The sequence below is a fragment of the Dermacentor albipictus genome, chromosome 1 (genome assembly GCF_038994185.2).
Source record: "Dermacentor albipictus isolate Rhodes 1998 colony chromosome 1, USDA_Dalb.pri_finalv2, whole genome shotgun sequence".
NCBI lineage: Eukaryota > Metazoa > Arthropoda > Arachnida > Ixodida > Ixodidae > Dermacentor > Dermacentor albipictus.
In genome coordinates this window covers 199,760,412-199,775,312 of record NC_091821.1, presented here as the reverse complement: position 1 = coordinate 199,775,312, position 14,901 = coordinate 199,760,412, and the positions used below count along the sequence as shown (strand labels likewise).

The 14,901-nt window shown below is 47.2% G+C and overlaps 1 protein-coding gene across 2 annotated transcripts in view; it reads left to right on the top strand.

Moving 5' to 3' along the window:
- Positions 1-245: 245 nt before the first annotated feature.
- Positions 246-14,901, top strand: part of LOC135903138 (iroquois-class homeodomain protein IRX-6-like) — a 116,002-nt gene continuing 101,346 nt past the window's right edge. For both annotated transcript variants that reach the window (XM_065433534.1, XM_065433535.1), the window contains exon 1: positions 246-442. The gene's annotated coding sequence lies outside the window, so the exon portion shown is untranslated. The remainder of the gene's footprint in view (positions 443-14,901) is intronic.

Here is a 14,901-nt window from a genome sequence, read left to right as displayed (position 1 = left end):
TTGCCAGACTAGTGCCGGGATAATAGTTACACCGCGACCGGCGCCAACTGAGCGTCGGCTGGCGGGCGTGGAAGCCGAGGCGGAGTTGCGCACAAAGCGCGGGCCGGGGCCGCCGGCGAGGCGGAGTTGAGCGGCGCGGAGGCCTGCGCTGCTGGCCGCGCCGGGCGGCCGCGCGCTGCCATTGGCCGGCGCGACGCTGCGCCGCCGCCCCGCGGCTAGGCTGGGAACTGGCCACAGGGGAGAGGGAGCGCGGCCGCCAGACGAGATCGGGAGACTGCACAGCGCGCCCATCGGCCGCGTTTCTCTGCCGACGTGCGCGTGCGTGTGGCGTGTGCACGCGTGTGCCAGACCGACCCCGAGACGACAGCCATGGTCCTCCCTGGATTGCCCGCCGCCTGAACCGGAGCCCGCGGCGCGGACCAGCGTCGACGGTAACTGCCAGGTAGGCCGAAGGCGCCGCTGCGGGGCCTGCCTGGGCCTCCCCATCCACGTGGCCAGCAGCCTGCACGCTGCTATTTCGGTCGCCAAAATAGCAGTGCGTATGCAGCCGCCCGTCTCTGTGTCGCCGCGACGACGTGCGATCAAGTGCCCGCACGGCCTCGTTTTCGCTGCCCCTCGGGCGCTTGTCGACCGTTGTCGCTGCTCGCGAGCGCGCTCGGAACGCGACGGTCCTGCGTGCCAGCTGTGTTCGGTCGGCGTGTAAACAGCGTCACTCGGTTGTTTCGAGCGGCTGTCGGCCTCGGCGCCAGGCAGCTATCCGTCCGTGAATGCGTTCTGCACAAATGCGATGCCCCGTGTGTGTGATTAGGGCTCGAAATGCGACGAGCGTGGTCGTAACCGGTTTAGAAGGTGGTGGAATGTGGATCTATACTGCCACGTGGTTGTGATTACCGTGCAAACCTAACTGGTGTTGACTGCACCATTGCTGTTCAGAGGTGTGTCAGTTTAACATTAGCCGGTATGCTCACTTGTCATGTTTGTCAGCGGCATACGGACAGAAAACCTAGCCACCGTACCCACGGCTCCAGTGCTCTGTGACATCCACTGTGTCATCACCATGCGATTCAAAAGAACCGTTGTGTTGCGGTTGCGCTTGACGGAGCGCACGCTCCCCCATAGGCTATAAGTGACTTTTGTGGGAATATTTCTCTATAGCAATCAGTGATCCATATTCAAATGCTTATATGTTTGTTTTCATTAGTGATTCCATTTCGAACTGCGTGGTTAAAACACCGACATAGGAATAAAGACATGTGCGCAATCTCAAGTTGCTTCCACGATATAGGTGCTCTTTGGCGTAACGGTATGACGATGTTATTATGCATATTGCGCTTCTAGAGACGTGAAAAGGTTAGACGAACATGCCATGTCCATCTCGCAGCCTCTGGCATGACAGTTGTGTATACGTGTGAGATCCGCTGTAACGCCTGTAACTGCTACAAAGGAGTCGATGCCACGGATTGTAACAGCAGTTAATTTGTCATGAGGTAACAGGTTACACAGGTCACGCATCTCGCACTATAATTAAATATTCGACTTGCGAGCAATGTAACTTCCTTGTTGTAAACTTGCGTGTATACGCCATGTTATATCTGTGCTTAGCGCTTGCGCAACGTATCCACTGCACATGTGCAAATGCTTGACATACTTGTCCGTGTGGTCATGATGATCCGACAAGCGGTTCTTGCTATACAGATAAGGTTAGAAACGTACAAGTATACGCTCCCTTGATCTGTCAAAAAATGTCAAGGTGCACTCCCCTATCGAAACCCGCATGCTGTGGCGATCTCGTTCGGCACATTATACTCAATGCTAGAGCTATTCATTAACAGCTGTAACTTGAGAACTTAAGTAGTGAACGTTTTGCAGTTAGTTTAGGATTCGACATAACACAGACAGTATGAAGATCAAACCACAGTAAGCTTACTATATACAGTCCTAGTTTCTTATATGTTTATTGCCGTTAATACATTTATATGGTAAGAAGCATGTTGAACGAACTCATACATTTCCTCGTTTATATCAAAATTGCATGCACAATATTCGGAAATCCAATTTCACGCGAACGCCAGCATATGAATCTACTCACCACAATATATTTTTGCCACTGCATGCATGCTATTGGTTAAACATACCGTTAAAAGTAAAATACATGTGCTTCAGGAATAGTTTGAAGCAGGGGCTGTCGAGGCAACCAAACAAGCAAACATGTGACAGATGTCAAGTAAAATGCTCAATTGCAGCGCCGAGTAGATTGTGCTTAACAAAAGTATAACTCACATTGCGGAACGATGCATATGAGCAAATTCTTTGTTGAGGCTGAATATATTGTTTTCACATGTGCATGCAGCAGTGCAGCCATAAATTTTGTCAGCATTCGACCTTGTTTGGGTTTTGAATAACGCTAGTCTGCGCTGGAGACTTTGGAGGCGCATAAAAATGTGGATGTGTGTGACGTATTCGAAATATCTTCACTTGACCTTCTTGGTGTCTGTTTGAATCAACCTCTTTTCACATTTGCAATTGACTCGTTTGTGCGTTGTCAGCATAATCATACGGATCTCATGCAGACAACTGGCATATACGCAGCTAAAGTTTGACGGTAGTGAGAATACATGCTGTATATGTACAACCGACATCTATACAATAGACGTCTGTGCAACCAAAGCTTGTTGGAATACAGCGCGCTCAGGCGTATTGAATAAGCCAAATTAGCCGTATTACAATGCCCACTCGAAAGCACGTGAAAAGTTTCCTTAACTGAAATTGGTAGGTGTACAAAACTGGCAACCAATTAGAAGAATGCTACAGACATGTAAGTAGGACTGTTAACATTTAGTAGAAAGCGACAGCGGCGAAATTGCCAGCAAACTTAACAAGCGCCATTATAGGAATGTGTCTAAAATATTTAAGCTGAGAAAGCAAACGAGTATCGCCTATTTCTAACCTTAGTCTCTTTCAGAACGCTTCCTAAATATAAAATTTATAGCATACCTCCAGCTTCCTCGCACATTGTGCCGAAATATTGGTTCGTGCTCACCGAGTGCTTGAACCACATTTACAGCGATACAGTTCGCAGAACACCAAGAACACTTACTGCATATTTCTATAGCAGAGTCGCAATGTGTATTTGTGCTGCGCCTTCAGAAGTTACGCGTGTCAAACCTCGCATCAGAACGTTTAACGCTTATGTGGTTTCTTTTTTACTTAAAATGCACAAAATGCATGTCGACGGTAACTATTCAAACTACGTGCTCAATTTAATACGAGTGCACGCTCACTTCAATGCATGCCACACATACAGGGTATATGTGTCCGCTCTGTTATTATTTGATTCATAAAAGTTATCTGTTAGGATTAGAAAGAGAGAGAGAAACGAAGAAGAAAAGGTAGGGGCATTAACCAATTACGTGCCCGGTTGGCTACCCTACACGTGGGGAGGGGGAAATGGGAACAACAGATAAGGCGATAAAAGGAGAATAATAGTTAGTCATTCACAGTCAGTCGCAGAGGAATTTCCATTGTCACAAGAGTTCATACAATCCATTGTCGTTCATTAAGCGCAGAAGGGCGTTTTTGGCTTTTTGCATGCAAGAATGCATACAGTACTTTGTTGACATAGAAGGCTCAGTAAACATGCGATCCTTTATTTAAAAGAAAGAAAATAAGCAGTGCTATGAAGGGGGGAGGCATAGGAGAGAGGAGGTCCATGTTCACGTTCTTGCCGTGACATCCTGTTCCCACTTTCGTTTACGAAAAGCTCACCAGGCTGCTGTCGCATATACCGTGGCTGAGCGCCAGAGCACGGCATATCGTACGGCGGCCAGACGGAGCGCATGCTTTTCCAAGTTTCTCGAACATAATATTCATGTCTGTGCTCGCGCTCAGTCAACAAATTTTGTACAGATGGCTGGCGACATACCGTACATGCGTGAGCTGCGCGCACTGTTGGGAGCAGCTGTTGTTGCGTCTGAAACAACACGTGTACACGCACGCCCGCGGAGAACTCAGCTTGCAGGTTTATGACATTCTAGCCGGGACAAATTATCCAACCTTTGAAACGACGAGTTGTACAACTTAATTGCTATCAAACGAAGAGAAAACGCAGCCACACGTGAAGCAATAACATGAACGCATAATGGGCCTGTCAGACCGCTGTCGTTGTCACATTGTAGGTTTCTAAACGGACATTTGCAAGCTCAAAGCTGAATAACCGCGGTACATGTTAGGCATCCTAAGCCGACTCCATGGTATAACTAGCAAAATGACCGGTAATACGAACTGTTAAATCGTTCCGAATTGGAAAACACAAAACCACTTTTTCCCTTTAAGAGCGCGAAGAGGTATTATTGCGCTAATACACCTTGAAGAGTTAAGCAGTTAAGCGAAATCGTGCTGCCCTCTCCCATAGTGTTAAGAAAGAATTGATAGACTAACGGAGGAACATAAGCCGGGGGGAGGAGAAAACGTAATGTTAGCGGCCGGCAAAGCTGAAAAAACAATGCGCACTTCACAGACACGTACAGAGAGTGGAGCTATTACGTGCTCAGTTATCCTGCTATTTAGATTCACAGGTTATCTGAAGTGTACCCAATACAGGCAGGCATAACAGTTGGATGCGGGGGCTCTGTTGACACCGGTCGTTTCACTCACTTGACTGTTGGTAGGGGCCAAAACAGAGCATCAGGTCAGCTGCGAACCAATTTCTGCAGCACGCAGTGCACTGAAGCATCCTGCGGTGCACAGCAGCTGTTCGTCCACGTTTCGAAAACGTACGAGAGACCGCAAACAGACAAGAAAAAGCACGAAGAGTGCTCAGTTTATCTATAAAAGCGGAAGCATCGACGGCATCATGAGCAAAGCTGCAATGTGCCCCCCCCTCCCTTCCCATTCCCTCTGCCTATCCACATCAAAAGAAAACAAAAAAGAAAAAACACCAAGGGACGCTAACGACACAATCCCGAACACCTGGCAGGCGTGGCGAAGCGCCGCTGCAAAATGTTTCCGGTCAGGGAAGTAGTACACACGGGGGAACAGCTCCGATAAGCTACGCTGTTCACAGTTTTTGTCTATTTCCTCTTTTGACAGCCCCTGATGTCACGCATTTTGACGGTTGTCATCTGGGTGAGAAACGCTACGGTGCCAACACGAACTGTATTCATGGGGAAATTCATGGGGATTGTTTTCATGGATTTTCTATTGCCACTTTCCTTTTATTTCTGCAAGGCTGCGTTGCGTGGTGGGAAAATCAGTCGAAGTCCACTGAAAGATGCAGCGATAGCCACTGAACCGTCGCAAATGTGTGCTGGCTGACGCCGCGTAAACGACCAGCATGGAAACTGAAAAGACAAGACGCGGAGACATTTGGACCTGTTACTGGTGGATTACTGGTGGTGGATGGTGTTACGGATTGAACTAAAAAGCTGTTCTGCATTATTAAACATTGCTGGTTTAACTCTCACTATGACATTCAAAATCAGCTTGGATTGGATTGGAGCCAACTTTATTTGTGGATATTATATTGCAATGTAACGAGTAACACAAGGTACGAAGCGGTACCAACCAACAGTGCATTTTTTATGTGTGTGAATCAAACGAGCATAGCGAACGGCGCCTATAGTGAATTGGTGATGACTTCAAGCAGAGCTGTATTGGGCGTTAAGACACGTACGGATTAAGGAAAGCTTTGGCCCATGCACTTATTGTCACATACATCATTTGATGCGAGTTATCTCCTTGGCGCTTCCACATGCCTTCGTACCTTCCGAGTTCTACAGTTGATTTTATTCGCATATATTCCTTTCGGGAGTGTATACACGTTTGCACTCAAATGAACAGCAAGCAACCTTTTGATAATATTTCTAGCTTAAAATGAAAGCGTGCGGCTTATTAGTATAGACAAATACCTGGAATGCTCATAAGCAAAATTCGACATCTCATACCCGCATTCGTCTCGAAGACTATTGACCAGGTCAGTTCTCTAGAGAGAGAAAACAAGAGGTGAAACTGGCTGCCGCGGTCATTCTGATCCCTCTGTTGCTTTCCTTGGCTCATTCGCTGAGCGCATAGCGGATGTGCTTACAGCTATAAGTGGGTAAGCGGTGAAATTGCTTTGATGAGCAGAAACGCATGGGCTCGTGATATTGCACGTACGTGCGCGGTCAGTTTATGCGTTAGAGTATTTCAGTATAAAATAGCGCTATTTTACAGACTCTAGAGGCGAAGTCATAGAGTACCATCTATCTAATAGCGGAAAAATCATAATGTATTTTATTCGACGAAACAGTGCATTTTCTGATTTTACAGTGATATCTGGTATCCCTACCATATAGTCATTTTGATGTCCGCTGATGGCGCTGGTGTTCGTCGCAAGAATCCCGAAGTGCTTTGCGAGAAGTTTATCATGAAATTAAGAAAGAACATCTGAAAACAAACACGCATTGCCCCGAATGAATTCGAACTCCGGTCTCACAGAGCCGCAGTCGAAGGTTTTTGCCTCTCAGCAACTCAGACTTTCTTTTTTTCTTTCACGATATTTATTTTCGGGCACAAAGAACTCGTGGGAAATACAAACAAACGTGCTAATGAGACGATCTATATAGGGTAGCGATCAATACTCTCTCTGCAAAGCGCCAACGCTCCGCAGCCATATGATTGGCTGACGCCGGCCACGTCCTGCAGCTTACCTGTAAACTAGACCCGAGGTGAAATAAGTTAAATGAATCTCGAGGCAAAATGCGAAAGGCAAGATAGCATATAGGAGGAACAGGCAGCCGTATGTTTACTTCTACACAACTGGGAATACGACATGGTCTATATAGAGCTGGCATTGAAGAAGGTGTTCTTTTTGGAGGCTGACTGCTTACGGCCATCTGCGAAAGCTTGCTCCAACCGATACATGACCAAACGGTGCCAGACTTAGTGCGTGTAACATTGAGCCGGCTATGGAGTTAAATGGAGCGGCATTATGCAAACGCTCCCAGCTTGTCTATCTCAAGCCCCCCCAACCTCTCCCTGCTACGCTATAGCCTATACCTGCCTACACTATAGCGTATGATAACCTAACACCTACAATTCGAGAAGGCTGAACAGACGTCTACACGTATAATGAAACGTAAGAGTTTTCATCTAATTAAACCTATATGAATTTGCGCAACGCGTTGCTTTTGATTTTTGAACAAAAGGAGCTGTCGTAGGCCGCGACCACCATTATAGTATGTACAAGTATTCAGATTAAAGCCATCCTGCGCCGTTCACAAAAATGTTTATAGAGTAATTGTTCCTGCAGCCCGTACACCTGTATATTTAGCTTGCGGCCAGAACACTGAAATCACGTACACCTCGCTGTGGATGCATGACACGACGAATTCAGCTGGCAAATGACAGAAAAGGTAGAAAGACCACACATGACACACTGCTTTTCTTGTCGTGGTCGCCCATTGTGCTGGCTCTATTCGCGTTTACAACTGAATCGGGATGCTTGATGACGGACAGTGAAAGCTTTTTGGTTACAGGAGAAAGAAAGAAAATACTTCTTTCTTGTTTGGTTATCCGCAACGCAGTCATCATGAAAAAACAACAAAGAGCTACTGCATCCGTCTGCGCAGGTTCTTTACTATTTGTAATCATGCAGGAAAATGCGTTTTCGGTCTGCAAGCATATGCGACGTCAGATCCTCACGTTGTTGCGCATCGATTTGCCGCAATGTCGTCGGTATACGCCTATGCAGGGGCACGTTAACTCTATACAGCCCATTGACTCTAGCTTTGCGCTGCTGCGCTCGAGTTCGTGGGTTCGATCCCGGACATGGTGGGCCGCATTTCGACAGGGATGATATGCAAGAACACCTGTGGTGTAATGTGCATTGGGTGCATGGTAAAGAACCCCGTGTGGTCAAAATTAAACCAGAATCCCCACAATACGACGTGCCTCGTAATCAGACTGTGGTTCTAAAACCCCAGAACCCAACTAAAAACAAATTGTTTGCAAGTTATCTACGGCAAAGGCGAAACGTGAGCTAAGTTGGTAACTGACAACCACGAAACGACTTGAATACACTGTTTTCTTTCTTTCTTTCTTTTTTCATGGTGATCTCTATTCTTCAAGGTACCGTCATCGCGATGTTTTTTCTATGCTGCAAGTTACCATTTTTGATCAAGCGCTGCGCGATCGAATGGAATTACAGCGATAACTGCTAACCGTATCGGATAGATACATTTATCGGAAAATAAATTAATAGGTAATATGCGTCGAAATTTCTGCGAAGTCTCGCTTGGTTCCAGATGTAGAGGTGTCTTAAGCTTCGTTCCGGGCTTTATAAATTCAATCTCACGCACTCATCGCCGACATCGATCGAGTGCCAACAAGCGCGCTAAATAAATAAACAAATAAATAAATTAATTAAACTGCACTGCTTGTTCACCACCCGTCATCTGGCTCCCTAGTATACTTAGCGTATTCTTATTACAGGCCACCGTCACGCTCCTGACAGATTTTTGTTCGAGTGTATATGGTAGATTTCACGCTGGCCGCGCTGCAGTGGCGTTACGGACGCATTGCCTACGGCACCTTATTAACGGCGGAATGAATATAGTCAAAAGGGTCACAAAAGTGGCCCACCAGGGTCTCGTGAGCCGGTCGTCTGAAGACCCTGATCTACGTGGACCACCACGGAAAACCTGCCGTTTGTGACATTGACCACTGTAACATTAGCTATAACATTATATTTCGTTTATTCTTAATCAGCACGTACCGTACCAGACAGAACATTACGAATGCGCATTACAGAGGGCAAGAACTACTGGAGCAATGATTGTGCACGAGTGTATAAGGAGGGATCTGAGCAGGCTGCTGGGGATGGTGACGCTAAGATGTTCGGCGTAGCCCCGCGATCATAACTTATTTCAGAGAAACACGTATGACAGATGAATCATAGAAGAAGGGCTACACCACTGGTCAGTGTACCAGGCCACGGTGTCCAAGATAATAGATGTTTCAATATAACGAACACAATCAATTGACGCAATCATAATACAAACAAACAAATAGCGAATACAAAATGCTAATACACAATACAAAAGTCCCCCCAGAAACAAGTGCTCAAGAACTTATTCCTTCTGTTTTTTTATTACGCTAGCCCTCGCTACTTTACTTCAACCTATAATTCCTTCCCTTTTTGACGTTACTGTGCGCGCGCGTGCACACACTCGCACACACTCGCGCGCACACACACACACACACACACACACACACACACACACACACACACACACACACACACACACACACACACACACACACACACACACACACACACACACACACACACACACACACACACACACACACACACACACACACACACACACACACACACACACACACACACACACACACACACACACACACACGTCCAAACTCCCGAGCTATTAAACGGGAGGTTTAGTACCGAAGTTATTCAACACAGTGTGGCTACATACATACAGCCAATGCAGGCCATTTCTGCCAGTTTCCGTGTATGAACACGCAACAGCTTTACTGTATTTATTAGTAAGCCAAACATGCGTGTGTACGCGTTGCTTGGACGTATTTGCTCAAGAAAGCGCTTTGTTGCATCATATACATCAGCCCTTAGCCCTGCTGTGCATGCTTCATGCATATGTGATCTCCATGCCGGTTCGCTGAAGCTGTATATAGTCCCAGACCTAATCGCTGAAGTTGGGGTCTAGTAAGCTGTTCAATTACTTTTGGCACATCCGGTTCATGAAACCTGACGAATGCAAGTCACTGAAAAGTGCACAGTGGATATATAAGGCGCAGAAATGAATGAACTCATTGTGATCGCTGAGACCAGATGATTATTTGTATTTATACACTGTAAACGGAAATAACTCCGAGGTGGGAGTATACTGCTTGTCCTCTAGCGACCCCCCGGTTCGGAGTTTATTATGCTCCGTATGATCGGAGTAGAATTTTTACTCCGTACGAGCGGAATTTTTGCGTGGAATTATGGGAGGTTTTTTCTGTCTTTTTTTATTTTTTGCTTTGCAATTGACGGAGTTTTTTCGAGGTGCAACGGGAGTATAAAAAGAGGCATCGCGTCAGTTTGCGCGAACATGTCTACATGCAGAGGCTGCTGGTCAAATTTCGAAATATGCACACGAGACCGCGTCAAATTCGATGAAACAAGTCAATGAAAGCACATATATCATGACATACATAAACATTCCAGAAACGCCCAATGCAGAAATTTGAAAGACATCCCACGTACACGCGATACTCAAGATGCAACGGTGCCAGTATATATAGCCACGATACTGTGTGCCTCGAAACCGCCAAGGGAGCAGCTGTGCTGTTTTCAGAATTATGACTCACATGCTCGTTCATACGAGATCTGCCTCTTTGAAACTAACAGAATACCTTAATCAACACAAAACTGTTAATTCAAAATAGTGAGAGAAAAAAAGTTAATGGCGTTATTTTTCAAAACTATGCCATTCTGTGAGTGCTGAAGCGACTTCGCACACTGGCGGCATTCGCGGCCAAAAAGTAGTGCGTTAGTTACAGTAAGCTAGAAAAATGTAAGTGCATGTGCTGCATAGCAAAATTACATTTTTTCGATATAGTGGTAGCGTAGCAAGAAATTATTACCTGTGAGCATGACCCGCAGCAGCCGACGTAACACCGAAAAATGCGCAGACATACATTTTATACACCGCACTACTTGCTCTGAGTACAAGCAATCTGTCTCGGTTGCGAAAAGGAGCTACATCGCTGATCTGTCGAGTGAACCCCTAAACTCGTAGCCAGCAGGCATGCGTCTAAATCAGTGTCTCGGATAGAGCGTAATGTTAATGCAATATCGGAAGCAACGACGTGACCAAAACCTATATGCACGATAACAATTCGATTCACATCGCTCAATAAGAAGCTTTATTTTAAGCACACATATATACTTATGTCCTACCGTTTTTCTTCGGGCGAGGATATCCGTTCACAGATAAATAAAAACAGTTGCTTGCACTCCGGTCTTTCTCACTGGCAACACAGCACCGCAACGAACTTGGGTTACGCCATTCATGCGCGACTAGCACGGATGTCGTCGCTCGAACAGTGGCTGCTATTGCCATTGCTACGCGGTCCTTACAAACATTACACCGGACGTTGTCAGCATGTACTCAAAAGGACATAGAAGTGGCATTTCACGTACTGAAGAACACAAGACAGGGTGACGCAGCACGGAAACACAGCCAGAACGTGAGCCGACATCACGAGCCAGTGAGCAGCTTCGAGGTATACCTAAGCCTTTTACCGCACTTGAAAACGTGGTTGTTGCAATCATCGTTGTCAGCAAAGTGATCACAGCTAATGTACTTGAAGCTGAGATACAGTGAGCTTCAGGCATGCCTATAACACTTTCTGGAAGGAGATACGGGAAACAAATTGACGAAACGCTGTCACGGAACGACACTTCACAGACGTAAACAAACCGTCAGCCATGAGCACTGCCCGCTCCGCCGAACGCGCCCGGTCGCTGGCGAGGCGCACAGCCTCATGGGAAGCGCCACGTGACTAACCTGTATCGGCGGAGGGGAGTTTTTCAAAACTCCCTGTCGGAGTTTCACGGGAGAACAAAATTTTTAAGCGGAGTAAAATCGCGTCATGTCGCCTTAATACTCCGGCAGCTAGCCAGCGGAGTGAAACGAGGGAATGGCGCTGTTTTGCTCCCATACATCGGAGTAAATATTTGAGGAAGGGAGGTTTTAGGGCACATCACCTCTTAGAAACTCTCAGCTGGGTTTATTTTCGTTTACAGTGCTATAGCCTGTTAAGCTAAAGCAGGCTTTCTAAATGAATGTTTTGCGCGGTAGTTGTATTTCTTGCGAATTCGTTTTTGGTGACCGCAGGGAGGAACCACTGCACGTCGTGCTCATCGTTTTTTACCCTCACAATGCGGCACACAATCGAATGTCACGCTAGCAGGCATAGCAGTAACTCTCAGCTACCATGATGACGTGGTCCTCTTTTAATTTGGCGCCGAGAGTGAGTGTCGCTTTTACAGTGACGACTTCAACGTGTTCACCGGACGAGTTAACTGCTGCCTGTGCCAAACTATGTGGAGGGAGACGACTGTTCTGAACGGTATAATGATCTATTTTGTGGAGTTAAGCACCGACGGTGCAGCAAGCAAATAGCGCTTCGGAAGAACGCTGAACCGCGACACCAACGCTCTGAAGTTATGGCGAAGATACGGTTGAGTTGTTTTCAGCCGTGATGCTTCTCACGCAAGGCAACAAAAGAATTATGCAGAAGGACAGCACAGCACTGCGCCGTCAATCCTATATGCGCGGACTGAAACGAGGCGCACATGCATGTAGAGGCCGAAACTCCCACTTGTCAGTCATTCTCCACGGCGAGGAGGCTCGCGCTGGAGACATCGCCGCCTGCACAGGTCTGTCACGTATAAGTGAGGTTTCGGAGTAGAGAAGTTTGTTTGCTGAAACATTGAACGTGCGACGTTCTATCTCTGTGCCGTCGTTAGTTTTGTGTGCTCGCGTCTTTTCTGCGCTTCTATAGAGAACGCGCGCAAATAAATATTGACAGCTGCGGTGAGCGTTGCGACGCTCACAAACCCAAGCTCGTAGAAGCGTTATGAATTGTTCACGCTTGCGCGGTGCAGCCATCGGAAAGGAATACTTTGTCGCAAAATACATGGAATATTTTATATCGAGAACGGTCGGGGTATAGTATAGTGACGCGTGAGAGATACGGAGTGTGTGGAAAGCTGCATAAGCCGTGGCAGCTAACCGACATATCATGGCTATGGCAAGTGAGTAGATCGCTCTAAAGTGGTCACTGGAACAAATAGATATTACAGGTAACCCGAAAGCCTCGCAGGGAAGGCTTCCGGCAGCCTACCGCTCCTATGTTGATGCTCCTCCATAGGGACAGTTCGCCTGATGTTCAATTAGGATTTCGCAGAAAATAACGAAATCAAGTCTCTTTTTGAGGATTTAAACGGCGTCTTTATTTTGTGATTTACCAGGCATGGCGCGCATGTGTTGCGTGTTTCCTTTGATGTGCTCCCTTTGATGTAGAGTGTGATCAACTCTTTTCGCTATTCCTTCGTATGTTCCTTCTTTTTTGTCCGGCGTTAATGATCCCGCTGCCTGGCCCACAGCAGCTGCGTCGCGTGCGCCGAGCGACAGCCTCTCCCGAGGTTTTTGTCTTGGCTGAAACAAGCCGCTTGCGCGATCTTGAAGCCAAGCAAGCTAGCCGCCGCGTTCTCGACACCTGTAGACGTGTTTATAAGTCTGTCTCGGGGCAAAAATGATATGCGCCCGCACCGTGTATAACGCGGATCCTGCGCCCGCGTCTGGCTAAGGGCCAGCGCAGCCGCTGTGGAGCAGCCACTCGTGTCGCCGCGAAGCTTTTGTGTTACCCGCTTTTCTCCCGTTCATTTTTTCGCCGCTGCCCCCTTCTTTCTCTTGTTTCCTGCTCATGTCGCCCTTTTGTTTCGCCTTCCTTTCCCCCTCCCTTTTTCCCCTCCCATTTCTGCGTCGTTTCCCGCCGATGCTACCCTCTAACGAGCTCAATGTCGCCGTCCTTTCCTCCCTCTCTCATTTTCTCAGCCCGTCGTGGTTTCTTCCTAGCCCAGGGACTGACGTTAACGAGCTATGTCACAGCGGCGCCCAAAATCGGCCCGCCTTCGCTCGAACCGAAACGCCCATGTATTTTGGGGAGGGGGGGGGGCGCTGCGAGAGGCTCGGAAGCCGCGCTTTACACCTCGCGCGGCGCCTCTGCTTCTGCTGCTACTGCGCGCTCTGGCGAAGCCGGCTAGACTTGCGCTGGCTGCACCGGCGCCGCGAGGGAGGAGGCGAAAGGCTCCGACGGAGCTCTACACGCGGCAGCCGCGTTTCGTGAACCGGGGCGCGATTCAATTACAGAACGCCTCGACAGTGAACGCACATCGCGCGGGTATGCACATGCCAGGCGAACAGTTTGCGCGGCGGTTCTTCCTATACTTCGGCAACGCGGCCGGATTAGAAAGGCAGGGAAAATAACGAGGTCGATTGGTGGACGGGCCGGGTCGGCCACGTTTATTCTGGCCTGGAAACGTTAGTGTTCGCTCCTTGAAAACGCCGCAAGGAATATTCGCGTTTCAATTGTTTCATCGTATGATAACGGCTGCGCTTTGAAGAAAGACCGGCTCACAGGCGGCGTCAGACAAATTTCAGCGAAGTTCTCGCGTACTCGCACATTGTTAGCACGGTATTTTGCTGGGCTCTCGTCTCTGCGTAACGTTATGCGGGTGGAATTATTTACTTACTTACTTTTAATACTGCGACTCTCAGTTGAGAGCAGAGCAGGAGGGCATTACAAAAGGCATAGTCATGTTTTAAAGAAAAAAAAGAATCGACATTTTGAAAACATTTGCGCTGTGCACGCGCACGTATACACACAAAAAAAGGAAAAAGAAAAGGAAAATGAGGCACATCCGCCAGGGTGAGATTGAAGCCATGAATGTGGTCTAAGCAGTTTTTCATCCAAAAAACATCAATATTGCAATAAAGTTTAACATTGTACAATCAATCGCATTGTACATAAAAGAGAAAACAGCAAAAACAAAAATTAATCGAGAGAAAGTAAGCTTCTAGTTAGAACAAAGACGCAAATATCACACACAAATTAAAATAATAATTTCGAAAGCATGCTGCTCACACGAAATGACGCACAACCACCGAGGAAAGAGTGCAACCAGTTTGCCAAGTAAAGAAAATCAATGCCGTATCAACCATGAAAATAATACTGAAAAAATTAAAGGCGAACCACAACCAGGCACAGGATCGAAATCTGGTACAAAAATGGGAATGGAATAAAGTAGCAAACAAGCGGTATAGT